At 41.8% G+C, this 16,628-nt stretch overlaps 1 protein-coding gene across 1 annotated transcript in view; it reads right to left on the bottom strand.

The window, feature by feature from the left end:
- The window catches only part of LOC115462209 (probable ATP-dependent RNA helicase DDX60), a 368,606-nt gene extending 352,658 nt beyond the window's left edge, over window positions 1–15,948 (bottom strand). Inside the window, exon 1 of the mRNA XM_030192223.1 lies at window positions 15,884–15,948. The gene's annotated coding sequence lies outside the window, so the exon portion shown is untranslated. The remainder of the gene's footprint in view (window positions 1–15,883) is intronic.
- Window positions 15,949–16,628: the final 680 nt, after the last annotated feature.

Here is a 16,628-nt window from a genome sequence, read left to right as displayed (position 1 = left end):
CGGTGAGTGCGGTCTGCCCCAGGTGCACGCCGCTGGGGGGGGGGTGCCGCGCGCGCCTATCCTCTGTTCGTTCCATGCTTTTTCTCTGCCCCAGAACAGGTTCCTGTTCCGGGGCAGAGAAGAAGCATGAAACGAACGGAGGACAGGCGCGCGCGGCACCCCCCAGCAGCGTGCACCCGGGGGGGGGAGGGGTTCTTTCACGGGGGGGTATCCTTTCGCGGGGGGAGGGTCGTGCTGCATCCGGGGGGCACTGCACCCGGGGGGCGGGCGCATCGGCAATCCGCCCCGGGTGTCAGCCCCCCTAGGAACGCCACTGCCATCCAGTCTGCCCATCCTCTGTAACCCCTAATTCTTCATGTTCCTAAGCGATCCCACATGCTTATCCCATGCCTTTTTAAATTCTGGAACAGTCCTCGACTCCACCACCACCACCGTGAGGCCATTCCACGCCTCCACCACTCTTTGTGTGAAATAATACTTCCTTAGCTTACTCCTAAGCCTATTCCCTATTAACTTTGTCATATGCCCCCTCATTCCAGAGCTCTCCTCCATTTGAAAAAGGCTCTCTTCCTGTACATAAATGCCCTTGAGATATTTAAACGTTTCTATCATGTCTCCTCTCTCCCTCCTCTCTTCCACCATATACATGGTGAGGTTCATAAGCCTGTCCCTATAATTTTTGCATTCAAGACCACTTACTAATTTCGTAGCCGCCCTCTGGACCGACTCCATCTTTCCGTAGGTGCGGTCTCCAGAACTGCATGCAGTACTCCAAATGAGGCCTCACCAGAGGCTTATACAACGGCACTATCACCTCCTTTTTCCTGCTGGTCATACCTCTCTTTACGCACCCAAGCATCCTTCTGGCTTTGGCCGTCGCTTTTTCTACCTGTTTGAAAGCTTTAAGGTCGTCAGACACAATCACCCCCAAGTCCCGCTCTTCCTTCGCACACTGAAGCACTATACCCCCTATACTGTACCGTTCCCTCGGATTTTTGCGACCCAAGTGCATGACCCTGCATTTTTTGGGATTAAACCTTAGTTGCCAAATATCGGTCCATTCTTCTAGCTATGCTAGGTCCTTCCTCATGTCATTCAGAAGCATTAATTTTTGGTCAGCCACTAGTTGCAAAGCTGGCTCAGATAAGCACAGGGCCCTGTGTTTAAGACCAGCCTCGTGTGTTTAAACTCTGGATATGTTTACGATCTTGCATGAATGCTAGCTACCACTTTACTTATAACTGGAGATAAAGGAAGAACACATGATTATTTCTGTTGCTACCTCAGGAGTTTGTAGTAGAAGCCGTTCATGATGCCAATGATTAGCCCTTATTAATTCTTATTTAACACAAAAGGGTAACTATATGCTATAATAGGGATGTGCTGGATCTTGTTTCGTCCAGTTTTACAGAGATTGACTGGCAGACCATTACTAGCAGTAGCAGTGTCAGCACAAAAACACCTGGCAAGGCTCCTTTGCATTAAAAATAACATTGAACAGATTTAAAAATATGAGTCTATTTCTTCTATTTGTATGCAAATGAGTTTAAGAAACATACAAATATAAAAAAATGAAGATGAAATCTACTATTAAGACAAAATTCCTGTGCCTACCTTTCTCTAAGGTCTCCGCTTATTTCTGCCAAGTCAGGAAGAAGATTGTGAAACCTTTACTGGTAGTATACTAATTTTTTTTATTTAGTAATCAAGCATATTTTGTGCATTATTTAGAAAGAGCTAGGACTGATGCTGACTGTCCTAAGTGTGGACATCAATTCACAGTTTAGTTAACTGTGGGGTCCTTTTACTAAGCTGAGGGAAAAAAATGGACTTAGCGTGCCATTATGCAGGCCTTTCCCATACACATAGGGTCCCTTTTACCAAGCTACAGTACAAGGGGGCCTGCGATACTATCAGCACGTGTTTTTAACGCACACCAAGGCCCCCTTTTACCGCAGTGGGTAAAAGGCTGGGGTTTTTTTTTTTTTTAAAGGAAATGGCCATGTGCTAATCACGGCCATTTCCAGGGGGAGCCCTTACCACCACCTATTTAGGTGACGGTAAGGGTTCCTGAGCTAACGCGGTGGTAACCGGGCAGCAACTACCACCCCGGCACTACACCTCCAGAAATGGTGCATGGTGGGGGTGGGAACTACTGCTGGGCTTCTGCAGTAGCCCGGTGGCAATTCCAAATTGGCACACACCAAGCCCAAGACATTTTAACAAATAGTAACAAATTAAGTCTCTCATACTTTCTAATTCTCAATTATTAGTTACTACAGTGCAAAACTGGTTTTCCCCGTAGGAATGACTAGGGAGAGTCCCAGCTTTCTGTTTCTGAAGCTGGGTTGTTATCAACCCTTCTCCTTTATCCCTTCTCCTCTCCGAAGGAGGTGGCAGTGGACCAGTTCCTCATTCTACTTTTCACCCCTGAAGCAGTCTGGCAGCTATGTAGGCTCTCTAGTAGGTTCCCATTCCCAATACTTTAGGTTTATAGATTGTGTTAGCCCTGTGCTAATGTTGCCATTAGTGTGCAGTCATTTTTAAATTACCACCTGATCACTTACCACCACCCATTTTGTAGGCGGTAAGGGCTCATGCAGTATCTGTGCATTAAAACAGAGTGTGGTAATGTGAAAGCGCTATCCGGTTACCGCAGGAATGGCCACTCTCTGCCCATGACATACCCCCTCAAAGAAATTGTTTTTAATTATTTAGCACACAGTTAACACGCACAGATTTCAAAGTAAATGCAGCAGACCTGAGCACAACCTACCAATTATAAACTACCAATTATAATGTTCTAGTACATACTGATGTTGTCATTGCAAGTAATATACCATGCCATACTTTGTATTGTTGTTTTAATATTTTTACTGCTCTAATTACCTATTGCTCATGTTTGATCTATTCTTACTGTACACCGCCTTGAGTGAATTCCTTCAAGAAGGCGGTAAATAAATCCTAATAAATAAACTAATAAATAAACCCGTGGTACTCCATTTTTGGCTATGTTCGGTGTGTGTTAGCACCTAACGCATCTTAATAAAAGGACCTCTTTGTAAAGCAGCCATGCAACTTGTTAATATATGGCCTAGCTTGGGATCCATCCACTGGAATAGTGATGGGTCAATTTACATACCTTTAACAGCTAAAATAACTGAAGAAGTACTGACTAGGCCAAATAACAAGTACATGATTTAATATTTCAGAATCTGTAAAAAACAGGTCTGAACAATGAGTCCTGACACAAACTGGTACAACTGTCACTTTAAATCAGATGAACAAAATGGAGTCTATTAGTTTTGTATAGAAGGCTACAGAGGTTATACAGAGTTCTTAAAAGTATTGCGACACAGACAGATGTGGAACTGTTATCTCAACGCTTCCCAAAACATGCTGATAAGACTGCGTGGGAAAGTATCATCTCAGAAATTGAGAGCTAGGTATCTCACCATAGACTTCTATGGAGAGATTTGTGTATAAAAGAGGGGACAAATTGCCATAGCTTTGGAATCCTCCCCAACGCTTCTGTCAGACGGCGAAGCTCTGTCCGGTTGTACCAAGAATCTGTCTGCTGAATGTACCTGATTAAAGTCTGATGTCTGTATTTGTACCAACTTGAAGACTTGTCTTTGGGTAAGAAATAAAATGTATCTATCTATTTAAACCTATCTCTGTCTTTATTCTATCTTCTCTTTACCTTACATTTAGCTTACAAGGCACATCACATACACTCAGTCTCTGGAGAAACTTAGACAGTTTTTTAATAGGCATTATCTGGGAACATAAATAGCCCAGAGTATACCTAGATCCAGGAAGACAGAAAGCAGTAGTTATGGGAATTAGAATTCGATTACAGCCCCTAATGCAAACCCAGAGTAGACCTCCTGTGATTGGGTGACAATGGAGGTTGGAGAAACCATACAGAACCTGTTATGTGAAATAGGTATCTTTAGTCCCCCGTGTGATCTGGAGTCAGAAAGAGGTCCAAGAGGGGGAAATTAAAACAGTGGTGACCAGCCGTACGCTGACCGTTCACTCTATCCTCCTTTCTCTTCTTTTGAACGCAAGAGGGGATACTTATATTGTGCGTTCAAATGTTCTATGTTATCTTTCTCTCACTTTTTTCTCTTTTTTTTTCTCTCATCTTTCCTTCCCCAATCTCCCTGCTGTTATTCCTTCATTTTTCCCCTATCACGGACACTGCCCACTTCAGGGGTATTGGGCACCAATGTTCTGTCCGTTCTCACCCCTACTTTAAATACTCCTCTATTCTTCTGTCTTTTTACTTTCTTCCCTGAATGTTTTCATGCCCTGCGCTGTACTAACACGCCTGTTTCTCTGCCCTTTTTATGCTGATCTCTTTCCCTAATTTTTAACCTACTGGGGATGGTTCTTTGAGTTCTAACTTTCACTTCTATATTCTGTTCTGTTCTTTCTCACCCTCTTTTCTTTCTCCTATCCTGTCCATCTCTTTGATTTGCGAGATGTGCGCAAGACTGTGCTTGTTGTGTGAATGGTGCATAACACCGAATCCAGGCGACTGCGATTTGGGGTTTGCTGTAAGTTTTATTTCAATGTTCAAAATCTTTGGATTGGTCTTTATGCTAGCATTCTCGCTTAACAATCCTTAGAGATTGGGCATTTTCTGTTTCCCATTCCATCTTGTGTTCTGTCTTAATCCCCCCTTTTCAAATCCCTGTCCCCCTGTTCTTACTATGTATTCTGTTCTTTCTTCTTCTGTCGCCCCCCCCAATCCCTTTCCCTGCTCTCCTGCATCCTAACTTCCTCTGCCTACCTCTTCCTATTAATCCCCTGGCTCTAATCCTGCTCCGTTCTTCTCTGTAGGCTCCCGGATCGGGGGAATTTTCTTTACTCTGGGAGAACAGCACGCTTTCAGATTGCTCCCTTCTAAAATCCTTCTGGTTTCTCTGTTCCTATACCTGACAGCCCCCACCTTTCCACATCTGCTATTGCCTTCACTCTGTGTGTGTGACACATACTTTCGATCTTGTGCTGAAACAGTTATCCTCGAGATTTTTTTATTGCCTCGGGACTGTCCCTCCTACTTCCTACAACTCTCTTCTCTTTTCAGCTGCAAACACTAATTGCGGGGCTCAGCTATGTAGCTGCTTACCGCCGTTCAACTGCTGTTTTCCCCTTATCTCTAAACTTCTCTGCCTCCCATGACTTTGCCGTATCCAAATCTTTGTGCACTACACTTCCCATAAGACCCTATTCAGTTCTTTTAGTTCTCTGAACTATGCTTTCCTTCTAACAGCCCACAGCCCCCCCTCTTCCTGTACTTTTCTCGGCTCTCTTTCATAGTGCAGCATTAGAACCTTTGATTTCCGTTTCTCCTTATGGATATGTAGTTTCTATCTCATGCTCCTGTGTTATCTTTTCCGCTGTTACATACATTTCCTGATTCTGTATCTCTTATCTCCCCTTTTTAACTTCCGTAGCAGTATATGGCTGTCTTGCGGTCTGGGGGCGGGTCCGCTCTTTTTTCTTTTACATCTTTGTGTGTGTTTTTGCACTCCGTCTGACTTGGATTTTTGTGGGCACTATACTGTGCCGTCTCTGTTTTTCTTAGTTCTTATCTCTGTATGCCGTTGTCTAAATCTGGCTTGGCTTTTTCACTTTGAAGCGCATTTCCTGCCCGTTATTATTTACTGCGTAGTCCACCTAATTGCCCTTTTTCACTGCTGCTCAGTTCTGTGCTCTCACCCCACCCCCATAGCTATTTCTTTTTCCCTTAAGTCCAATCTGAATTCCTTCCTCTACAACGTTTTGTTCTGCTCCCACTTTCTCTGCCATAATAATCCTCCCTGCCCTCTTCTCTGATGCTCTGCCGACTCCTAAAATTTATAAGGGTGTGGCCCGCACGATACCAATTGGGGTAACTTAACACCTTACATACACCTTTTTGGCTTCTAGTGCAAACTAGAAATCATTTTTTTTGATTCCCTATAAAACTATTCTTTTTCCTTCTCAGTCCCATGTGGTGTGCGTTTTAATTTTCTTTCTGGAACAAAACTTACTACATTACTAGTAATTGTCATATTTCATATATACTCCCTCTTGGGCTTCGAATCTGCCTTTATAAATCCATTTAAATTTGCCCGAAGAGCTGAAGTTCTAAACCCTTTTTTCCCTCACATATCCTTATCCCGGCTTCCGAAACTGCCATTTCTTTCTGTAGCTTTTAAGAGTTTTCCCTAACAAGCGCTGTAGTTCACTATCTCAAGGACATGAGAATCTGGGACACTTGCCCATTTTAGCTGCCTTATCAGTCCAGCACTGCTTTGGCAGAGGCTACAGTTCACTTTTAAACGCTCAGAAAATAACTTTTTCCCCTTCTCCGTCCGTTTTTTCTGTTCTATGCTGAAGTGGTACAAGTTAACCAATCATTTACACAGGGATATTGTGAACCTCTTGCTGTCTATCCTCTGTCAACTGTATTGCTCCTAAATCCATCTAACTAACTCCCTCTCATATCTTTTTCATATCTTTCAACTCCGGTTTCCCCTCATAATTGTAATCTGACTTATCTTTTCATGCCTCCTGCTGCCAAGTCCGTTACACGTGCACCTCTGAGCATGTAAGAATGTATGGATGTATTTTTTTTGTCCTTCACTTTTAAGATTATGGCACTGTATCTTAGTCTTACTCTGCATTCTCCTTTTATCAGGGCATACTTTTTTTCCTCCTCTTTTGTATCATGTTATTAGGACGGTGTCTCCCATTCCCCAAAATTTTCTGCTCATACTGCTTTGACTTTTGGCCGTTGTCACCTTCCTTAAACAAATGCTTTCTCATTCTGCCTTTGAGCCATGATTTTAACCTCGAGACAGGGTGTTCAAAGGGTATCATAATTTACTCCTTTGACAACCGGCTTTCTCCTTCTTTGTCCTAGTGCGGCTTCCTGTGATTACGTTACAATGTTTCTTTAATCTGTTTTTGGTATTATGCTGATAATTCATTTACGTGGCCCCCCCATGATTTATGCTTCATGATCCTGGTTTTCGCACTTTAAATGGTATTACTCAATTCCTATAGATGTTACTTTCTTTTGCCCTGTACAGATATATGTCACATTTACCTTAGTATGATTAATACGCATGTATTTCTTGCTGAATGCTTAACTGGTAGTACTTTAGGAAGACTGTTGCATATTGTGGTTATATTGTTGAGAAGCAACTGTTTTTGTTATATCTAAATGCTATCATATTGTGCTTGTGTTCTATAACACAAGGGTATAGCGTGATTTCCAGAGCATGCTAGCTACAGAATCTTTCTTGTACAAATATTTGTGCTCAAATTTTCATAACTTTTACTTCTATAATGGCAGTGCTGGTCCGCTGCCCATCTACAATCTTTAACACTAAGCTACGTATGTCAAAACTGTCCTACAAGGTTAAGTATTTCACAGTCTTTTTCAGCTTTGTTCGTCTTGCATGACTGAGTTTGTACTGCCTGCCCTAGCTTCCTTCCTGTTCCGCTCTACCACCTCCAAGCTTTCCTTCCATAGTTTGCTGTGTGGCAGCCTTAGTATACACGGTAAAGTTAAGGTGCCTTACCAGAAGAGCTTACATGTTTTTTTCCCTTTAAAATAATTTTTTTGCTTGCTACTTCTGGATTAGGCTTCAGAGATTCTCTTTAGGAACAGGCTATATTTCTTATTTCTTTTTTCTTTTTCCCTTTATTTCTTAATTTTTTTTTAATTTCTTCTACTAGTGTCATGCAATTAACTTTGATATTGATGTCTGGGATTCACATCCATCGAGGGATGAGGGTATCTCAAATTAGTTTGAGCAGACTTCCATTCCATTTTCGGAGTGGCCTGCGGTTTTGGCATTATTGCCCATTTATGAATTACTTGTATAGATGACCGCGGGGTTAATAAAGAGACGTCTAACGACTTTCGTTGCGATTGTGTACAAGGTGATTCGGGCGTATCTAAATTCTTAAATGTATTTTGGTGGTTTGAATTGAGTAGAATCTTCAGTTGAATAGAGCAGAATCTTCAGTCTAAATTTTTACCTGTATATTTAAAATATCCGATGGAGGTTAGTCGAATTGAGCGGAATCTTCATTTGAATAGAGCAGAATCTTCCTAACCAGCGAAAATCCAGAGGGTATCTGTTCTCCCAGTTCAGGGAACTAATTTCGCAGTTTCCTGAGCACTTTCAGGGGTAGTAGTCTCCCCTCCTTTGAGGGTTCCACCATTGGAGCGAATCATGGCCAATGGAGCTGACTCTTGGCGGCTGGTAGAGCAGAATCCTAGTTGTAGGAAGCCTACCCTGGGGAAACAGTTTTTTTTTTGATTTTAACATAAGAAACATAAATAAGCAGATACTAGGCATTTATTTATTTATATACCTTTCTGAAGCATATATTGGACTACATTATACACATAATAACTAACACCACTCGCTCCTACCTAATTTCTTACATATTCCCTTCACCTTTGCTACTATTGTTCGTCTATGATTCTAATGTGCGGCAAAAGCATAGGGCTTTCCGCCAATTAGTAATTTATATTCTAGGTTCTGTTGCTGGGACGCTCTTGAAGACGCGTGAGTATAAGGGACTTTTATAGATTTACCAATTCATTATGCTGCCTCTTGAGAGAGTGATAAATCACTTCCCAGGAGACCACATAAACCTTATAAAGTTTTGCCAAATATGGCATTCCTGGAATAAGTTTCAGCCTGGACTCTCGTGGCCCCGTAACGGCACCTTTAATACCAAAACTCTGCTAAGGTTATTAAACTTTATTTACACATACACACCCGATTCCACCCGTCATCTCCACTATCAGATCCTCAATAGATGGCTATCGGCTATCACTGATTACGTGATCCCAGACACTGTCGATCTGACATCGTTATTGATACCTGGTGAGACCAGTCTTAATCCGCAGCCTAGTAGACGGCCCCCTGCAAGAGCCCATTTACCCATTCCACATAAATTCAATGGTCCTAGTGCTAACAATCAGTGCCGGGACTATCGCTCTCAGCCTACTCCCAGCCACCGAGCTGAAGTACGGTGCAACTGTTGTTTCCAATTGGAACATTACGCCACGGAATGTCCATGCCGGCACTCTCCTCATAGTCAATACCGTCAACCTCCTTCAGATTCCCCATCGCCACAAAGAGACCGCAGGCGACCAAGTGACCTCCCCTCGCTAGATAACCCACATCGCCAAGACTGCAGGAATGATTACCCTGAAAAAGGCCCACCCATCACTAATAGACAACCCAGGGACTATCGTTCCCGGCCTAGCCCTGATAGCTATCCTGATGTGCTCTGTTATCGCTGCCAACAATATGGTCATTATGCTGCTGAATGTCTTCAGACGCAGCCATATAGATTTAGAAAACCGCAGGTCCGTCAAAATCCCCCAGAACGACAGTCATTCCCTTTGTGGAACCCGGATCAACGTAGACTGCAGTGACCACAGACCTAGGGATCAATATTAACCGCCCCATAATGACTGGACGTAATCCGAACCCGATCTAATTTTGTTGCTCTCAGTTACTCACACTACTCAGCTTCTCATTTAGTATCCAGAAACCATTTCTCTGTCTATATATTGATGTGATGTTTCTGTTTCTAGTACAGATAACATGTCTTTATTTTATACTTTTCTAGGTTTAATTGCAAGTGTATATTTATGGTACCATACAAATGACCTAACTAAGTCAGCAAGTTATTTATTTGCTTCTCAGCATACCTTCCCTGGGGAGTTCTTATCAACTGCAGGGATGAGCGATCCCCGAAGGATGTTCATTTTATATATATACCTGTACTGACTTATTTATGCCATTTTACTTTATACGGGATCCCTTTTAAATAAAAGCTGTGTATTGCTCATGGTTAAAATGTTTTCTGCTTTAACTGTTGCGCTGTTTAAATTGATGTGACATTCACTTCTTTAGTTTTTTCATGAATATAAAGCCTTCATTTTTGAAATCTCTCTATGATATGTGTGACATCTGAAAGCTTTTCATTATTTCCTTGTCTAAGAAAGAAGAAATATTTAATAACCATTATCCGTTATATGGACTGAATGCAAAAAATATTCCCTTGAACTGGCCATTTGGGGGAGCATTTTGCGCTGATCATGGATTTTATAGTATTCTTAGACTGAGAATTGGTGAAGCTTTCAGACATAAATTGAGAAAGTTGTACACTCCACTTTCTGATTCCTTTCTATTCAAAACAGGTTATCACAATATGGCAACTATTGCTCTTTTTATCTCTCTGTCTTTCACTGTGAGCAGCAGTCCTGGAATTTATGCTTTGTGTATTTAACTAACACCTTGCTTCAACTAACTCTTACCACGTGGTAGCTTTGTCTTAAAGCGATATGCTTCTCCCTACTTCTTTGACTGATTGAAAAGGGTTACTTAAACTCTATGTGAAGGTCAATCAAGTGGCTGCACTTTTTAATGTTTTTTTCCTTTCCATTTGTCTTTTTCGAGGAACCTTTTCCTTGCATTGCCATCTGAATATGCCTTGCCGCAATTCAGATGTATAATATTTTGTTTTATTTTTATTTTTATTTTTTATTTTTTTGGTTTTTCATTTTCGATGCTTTGTTTCTTACCAAGCCCCTTTCCTGGCCCCCATTTATACCCACAACCCACCTCCTAGCATTATGACTTCCTTCAATAAATTTACTGGTCTGTTTTAGTTTTGCCTTTCTCCAGATGGATACACGAATTCCGCTGACGTTCCTCACCGAGGACACGACTGCTAGCAAAGAAGAACTACCCGATAATGTATCTGATCTGAAGGCTATGTTGCAGCAAAGAATCGCTAAATTAAAAGACAGATGCACAGACCCCAACATTACCTGGTGTGAAAAACGAGACATTATTGAGCGTGAGTTTCAACAGATGCATCAAGTGGTCCATGAGCGAAAGAGACAGGCTCTCCACTTATTAGAGTTACAAAAAGCTTTGGCCTCTACCTCTCTTTCTGAATCATCTAACTCGTAAATCCTGCTGGCCTCCTGCAGCTGAGGGCTCAACCCTTGGTGAATGGTAGTCATTACAGGTGAAGAATCCATACCTACTGGCTATACATTGCAACGCATTATCCGTGCCTTTTTGCCTATTTCTGTTCACCATATTCCTTGCCCTCCATACATCAATAATTGAACATTTACCATCATCTCTAAATTCTAATTGTTTTTTTGTAGATATAATTTCATATATACTATTGCTATTTATGTAAATTGGCTTTTCATTATTGAACCCTTCTGGTTTCCCTTTTTTTTTTCTTTTGCACTTAATTAGCACTGTTTTCTCCATGTTGACATTGTCTTTCATGTCTATTCAATTCACACTGATTATGCCCACTAAGATATACAGTTATCATTTTGCTTATTCCTTTGCCAGCCTCTGGCTCTTGATGGACTGATTATGATAGTGTATGCCTAGAATAAAGACATGGAAAGATCCCACTTTATACACCACAAGTACGTCTTCAAGATCTATCCAAATGATGTTAGATCCCCCAAGGTTGTGGCAATAATCTTTACACCTTGCAAACTATTGGACCATAAGTTTTGGGTCCATGTGAAAGATATACGCAGAACCAGCCTAACCATCTCAAGACCAGTCACTTCCTTCAGCAGGCCAGCCTGAAAACCCAGTCCTGTTAGATCTTCCAGATCTCCGTCCAGATTCTTCAGCGCTTCCACCGCCTCAACCATGATCGATGAAAGAGAATTTGGAACTGATACTTAATTTGAGAATTACTGTTGCTGTTTATGGACATTATAGATTCATATTTTATTTTATTTTCAGTTTAGCAGTAATCCTGTCTAGATATTGAAAAGGTTTTATTTTATTTTCCTATTATTTTCTTTATTGTTCTTTATTGTTCTAATTGTTTTTCTAAGAGTTTCCCTATTATTTCTATTTAGGTAATTTAAAATTGAAATTGATCTTGCTCAGATACAAGGGTAACATCAAACCCTAATACTGGCTAAGATATCATAATGTAGATGTAAACTCTGTTAGTATCAACCAGCTATGCAATTGTTTAACTCTGGTGTAGGCTTACTTACATTACATGTCTTTCTGTAGGTTTGACTAAGCTCCAAGTGGGGTAATGGATATATAAATTGCTTCCCATACTTCCAGGTCATTATGCATATGTCAAGATCCATGCATGACCTTTGTTACCATTTTTGCTGTATAAGGCAACCTCATTCTTGCTATCCACTTATTAATGCTCATGATTGGATGCCAATGATGAGTAATAGTAAGATCCAAGAATTCCGACCTGTTTAAGGATTCTGAATACCTATAACCTTAAACAGCAATCTGAATACTAACCACATATTTGTTGAGCCCATAACAATGCTTAATCAAAACCACTATTCCTTCTCAAGACCACTGGGATACATACATTAGATTATCTCCCCATGTACTATGCAACAGATACAATAGAAGTCATAGAAAAACCTGAAAGTATTAGTATGATCCACCTGAAATTGCTATTACCCGTATACCTATACTTCGTGAGATTTTGTAGATGAACTCATGGTTTTGTCCCATTTACGCCTCAAGAGGGGTAATATCAAGATTAAGGCCCAAGGGGTTGGGTAATATAAAGGGAATTCCATATGCCCAGAAATATACCACCTACGAATGAAGTTTTCTGTCTGGCATAATATCTACTAGCAATCCAAATTGTACCAGTTGATCTTAAGACTCAGATAATTTGATGGCCTCATAGAATACCTTCTGGAATGGATGGTACCACGGTATGTTAACCCTGGTGTCACCCTATGGGATAGGGTGAAGAGGGGAATGTTAATATATGGCCTAGCTTGGGATCCATCCACTGGAATAGTGATGGGTCAATTTACATACCTTTAACAGCTAAAATAACTGAAGAAGTACTGACTAGGCCAAATAACAAGTACATGATTTAATATTTCAGAATCTGTAAAAAACAGGTCTGAACAATGAGTCCTGACACAAACTGGTACAACTGTCACTTTAAATCAGATGAACAAAATGGAGTCTATTAGTTTTGTATAGAAGGCTACAGAGGTTATACAGAGTTCTTAAAAGTATTGCGACACAGACAGATGTGGAACTGTTATCTCAACGCTTCCCAAAACATGCTGATAAGACTGCGTGGGAAAGTATCATCTCAGAAATTGAGAGCTAGGTATCTCACCATAGACTTCTATGGAGAGATTTGTGTATAAAAGAGGGGACAAATTGCCATAGCTTTGGAATCCTCCCCAACGCTTCTGTCAGACGGCGAAGCTCTGTCCGGTTGTACCAAGAATCTGTCTGCTGAATGTACCTGATTAAAGTCTGATGTCTGTATTTGTACCAACTTGAAGACTTGTCTTTGGGTAAGAAATAAAATGTATCTATCTATTTAAACCTATCTCTGTCTTTATTCTATCTTCTCTTTACCTTACATTTAGCTTACAAGGCACATCACATACACTCAGTCTCTGGAGAAACTTAGACAGTTTTTTAATAGGCATTATCTGGGAACATAAATAGCCCAGAGTATACCTAGATCCAGGAAGACAGAAAGCAGTAGTTATGGGAATTAGAATTCGATTACAGCCCCTAATGCAAACCCAGAGTAGACCTCCTGTGATTGGGTGACAATGGAGGTTGGAGAAACCATACAGAACCTGTTATGTGAAATAGGTATCTTTAGTCCCCCGTGTGATCTGGAGTCAGAAAGAGGTCCAAGAGGGGGAAATTAAAACAAACTTTTGAAAAAAATAATGTTGAGAAACTTTATAAATACAAAGTGATCATAGACATAACAGTGGAAAAATATTTCATTGCATTTATTTATTTATTTTTCGTTTTCCTTTTGGAATTTTTTTCTCCATTTTGGCATGCACTAAACATTTATGGGACAATTCTATAAACTGTCACTTAAACATATGCTGCACTTATGCATGGCAAAGCTGCCATGATTTGACAGGTGCCTATGTGCACCGGGTGCTATTCTATAAAGGTAGCACCTAGATGGCATAAGACATAAGCATCGCCATGCTGGCACAGACCAAGGGTCCATCGAGCCCAGCACCCTGTCTCCGACAGTGGCCAAAAGAACAAGCATTTCGTCCCGCCCATCCCAGAAATAGTGGATTATTCCTACGTCCATTCAATAACATTCTATGTCCTTTTCCTCCAGGAAGCCGTCAAACCTTTTTTTAAACTCCGCTAAGCCAATCCCCCCAACCACCTTATCCGGCAACAAATTCCAGAATCTAACCACACGTTGAGTGAAGAAAAACTTCCTCCGATTCATTTTAAATTTACTACACTGCAGCTTCATCGCATGCCCCCTTGTCCTAGTATTTTTGGAAAGCATAAACAGACGCTCCACATCAACCCGTTCCATTCCACTCATTATCTTATAGACCTCTATCATATCTCCCCTCAGCTGCCTTTTCTCCAAGCTGAAGAGCCCCAGCCTCTTCAGCCTTTCCTCATAGGGAAGTCGACCCATCCCCTGAATCATCTTTGTCGCCCTTCTCTGCACCTTTTCCAATTCCACTATATCTTTTTTGAGGTGCGGCAACCAGAAATGAACACAATACTCGAGGCACAGTCGCACCATGGAGCAATACAATGGCATAATAATATCCTCATTTTTGTTTTCCATCCCTTTCCTAATAATACCTAATGGCACAGTGGGCATACATGGGTGATCCATCGGCATGCCTCCCAGTAACATGCACACTTGGCATACTTGGGTGCACCAACTTACGCCTGCCATTGACATAAGAAGGCACTCATAAACATGGGGGGGCCGGTGTAAATGTCAGGCAAAGAAGCACTCCTCCTGTCATTAAACCTTGTTTTAACCTCAAGAAAGCCAGATCCCGCTGTTACGCCCCCTGTGATGTAGCGTTACCTTCCTGTGGAGAGGAACCAGAAAAATTTACATCGGCATGGGGGCGAGATTGGTACGCAAATAGGAGGGTAAAGGTGAATAATCCCCAGCATTAAATACATCAACAGTCTTCTTCTTTTTTTTTTATTTTCAGAGGATATATGTAAAATGTCCGTATCTAAACTATTGGGCAAAAGAAAAAATTAACTTTTAAAGGTTTTGTAATTGAATCTGGGAGGATCTCGAGGACCCCACTGTAGCCATCTTTTACCTTTTGCCTAAACATGGGCGTGCCAATGCCGACATGCTAGCATTATATAATGGAATCCAAAGGTCAAGATACCATTACAGAATTGGTGCTAAGTGACCAGCATTGGGGTGCCTAAAACTGAGACACCAAGTTCTAGAATTGCCCCATTAGTACCTCGATATAACTAAAAAAAAGTAGAACCAAAACAAAATGTGCTTGTTTCGTGCCATTTTGCATTGGAAAGACCGAAAATTAAACAATAGCTTTTGTTATTTGACAATACATCCATCCCTGGAATACATGAGTGTGGGACATGTGGAGGAAGGACATTCAGATATACACACGGGATCCATGTGCATATTCCATTAATTATGGGCACACTTTTTTTTTTAACTGTCCTCTTAAAGTTCATTGATACATCCACGCATTATTTACCATCACTGAATGTTTACATCGTTGTGCTGATTTCGCATATCTTTTCCCAAATAATTCCAGAGCACTAAATAACGTATCCGAAATCCAGCCTCATCTAGGTTCCAACTGAAAATATACTAGCAAATAAATAGAAACAGCTAGACTCTGAGTCATCATCAGCAAAGAGGATACCAAAAAAAATTGCTTCACCCAATATGGACGACCCTCAAATTCATCCAACAAGTACTAAGCAAACCAAAACAACAACGAGTAACCGTGGGGGAGGGGGGGTCATTTGCAACCTACCTGCGGCGAATGTGGACCGGACCGCACAGTGCAGGGACGAGCGTCTGAAAAGCAACAGCAGCAGCCCTGCGCTCTCCTCTCCTGTCCCCTCCTCCCCGGAATTGTACGAAGGTGATGCCTTAAGTTTCGATTCCCCGGGATCACGCGCTGCAGCGTTAGCGACTGATATGCCGGGTGGGGCGGCTGTGGCGGGGAGAAACCTGCCCGCTATTCGCGCCTCTAGAGAGGCGATGGTGCTATGAGAGCAGTACCGAGAATGGACTGCGGCCTGATGCATCTCTCTAACTACTACTCAGGGCAGGATGCTGAGACATTCGGCCGGGAAGTCCCATGGGAGAAGAAGGCAGATTATCCTTGGAGGTTGCAAGTTCAAAGATGTGCTAGCAAGCGAAGGGAGAGTGGGTGGCTTGAATAACCTCCTAACCCCTATGTTTCAATATACCGGTTCTTTTGAAAAGAGTAAAGTAATGGGATCAAGGGGGTATGCCCATGCCCACACCCACATGAGAAAAAAGTACTAGCAGCAGAGCTGGCCACAGATTTCTGACACCTTAAGGAAATCTTCAAAGTGTGTCACCCACCACCCTAGGGTGGCTCAAGGCCAATCCTCCTCACATTTAGCAGCTCCCCTTCCATATTCTTCCCGGTAATCAGGGCCGTGCCAACATGGTAAGCCGGGTAAGCACCGCAGGGGGGCAGTGTTGGCAATTACCCAGTCCCCAAACCCGCCCAAAAAGTTCACACC

Source organism: Microcaecilia unicolor, chromosome 2 (assembly GCF_901765095.1).
Source record: "Microcaecilia unicolor chromosome 2, aMicUni1.1, whole genome shotgun sequence".
NCBI lineage: Eukaryota > Metazoa > Chordata > Amphibia > Gymnophiona > Siphonopidae > Microcaecilia > Microcaecilia unicolor.
The sequence above is the reverse complement of the archived record's forward strand: the minus strand, read 5'-3'. Positions and strand labels throughout refer to the sequence as shown.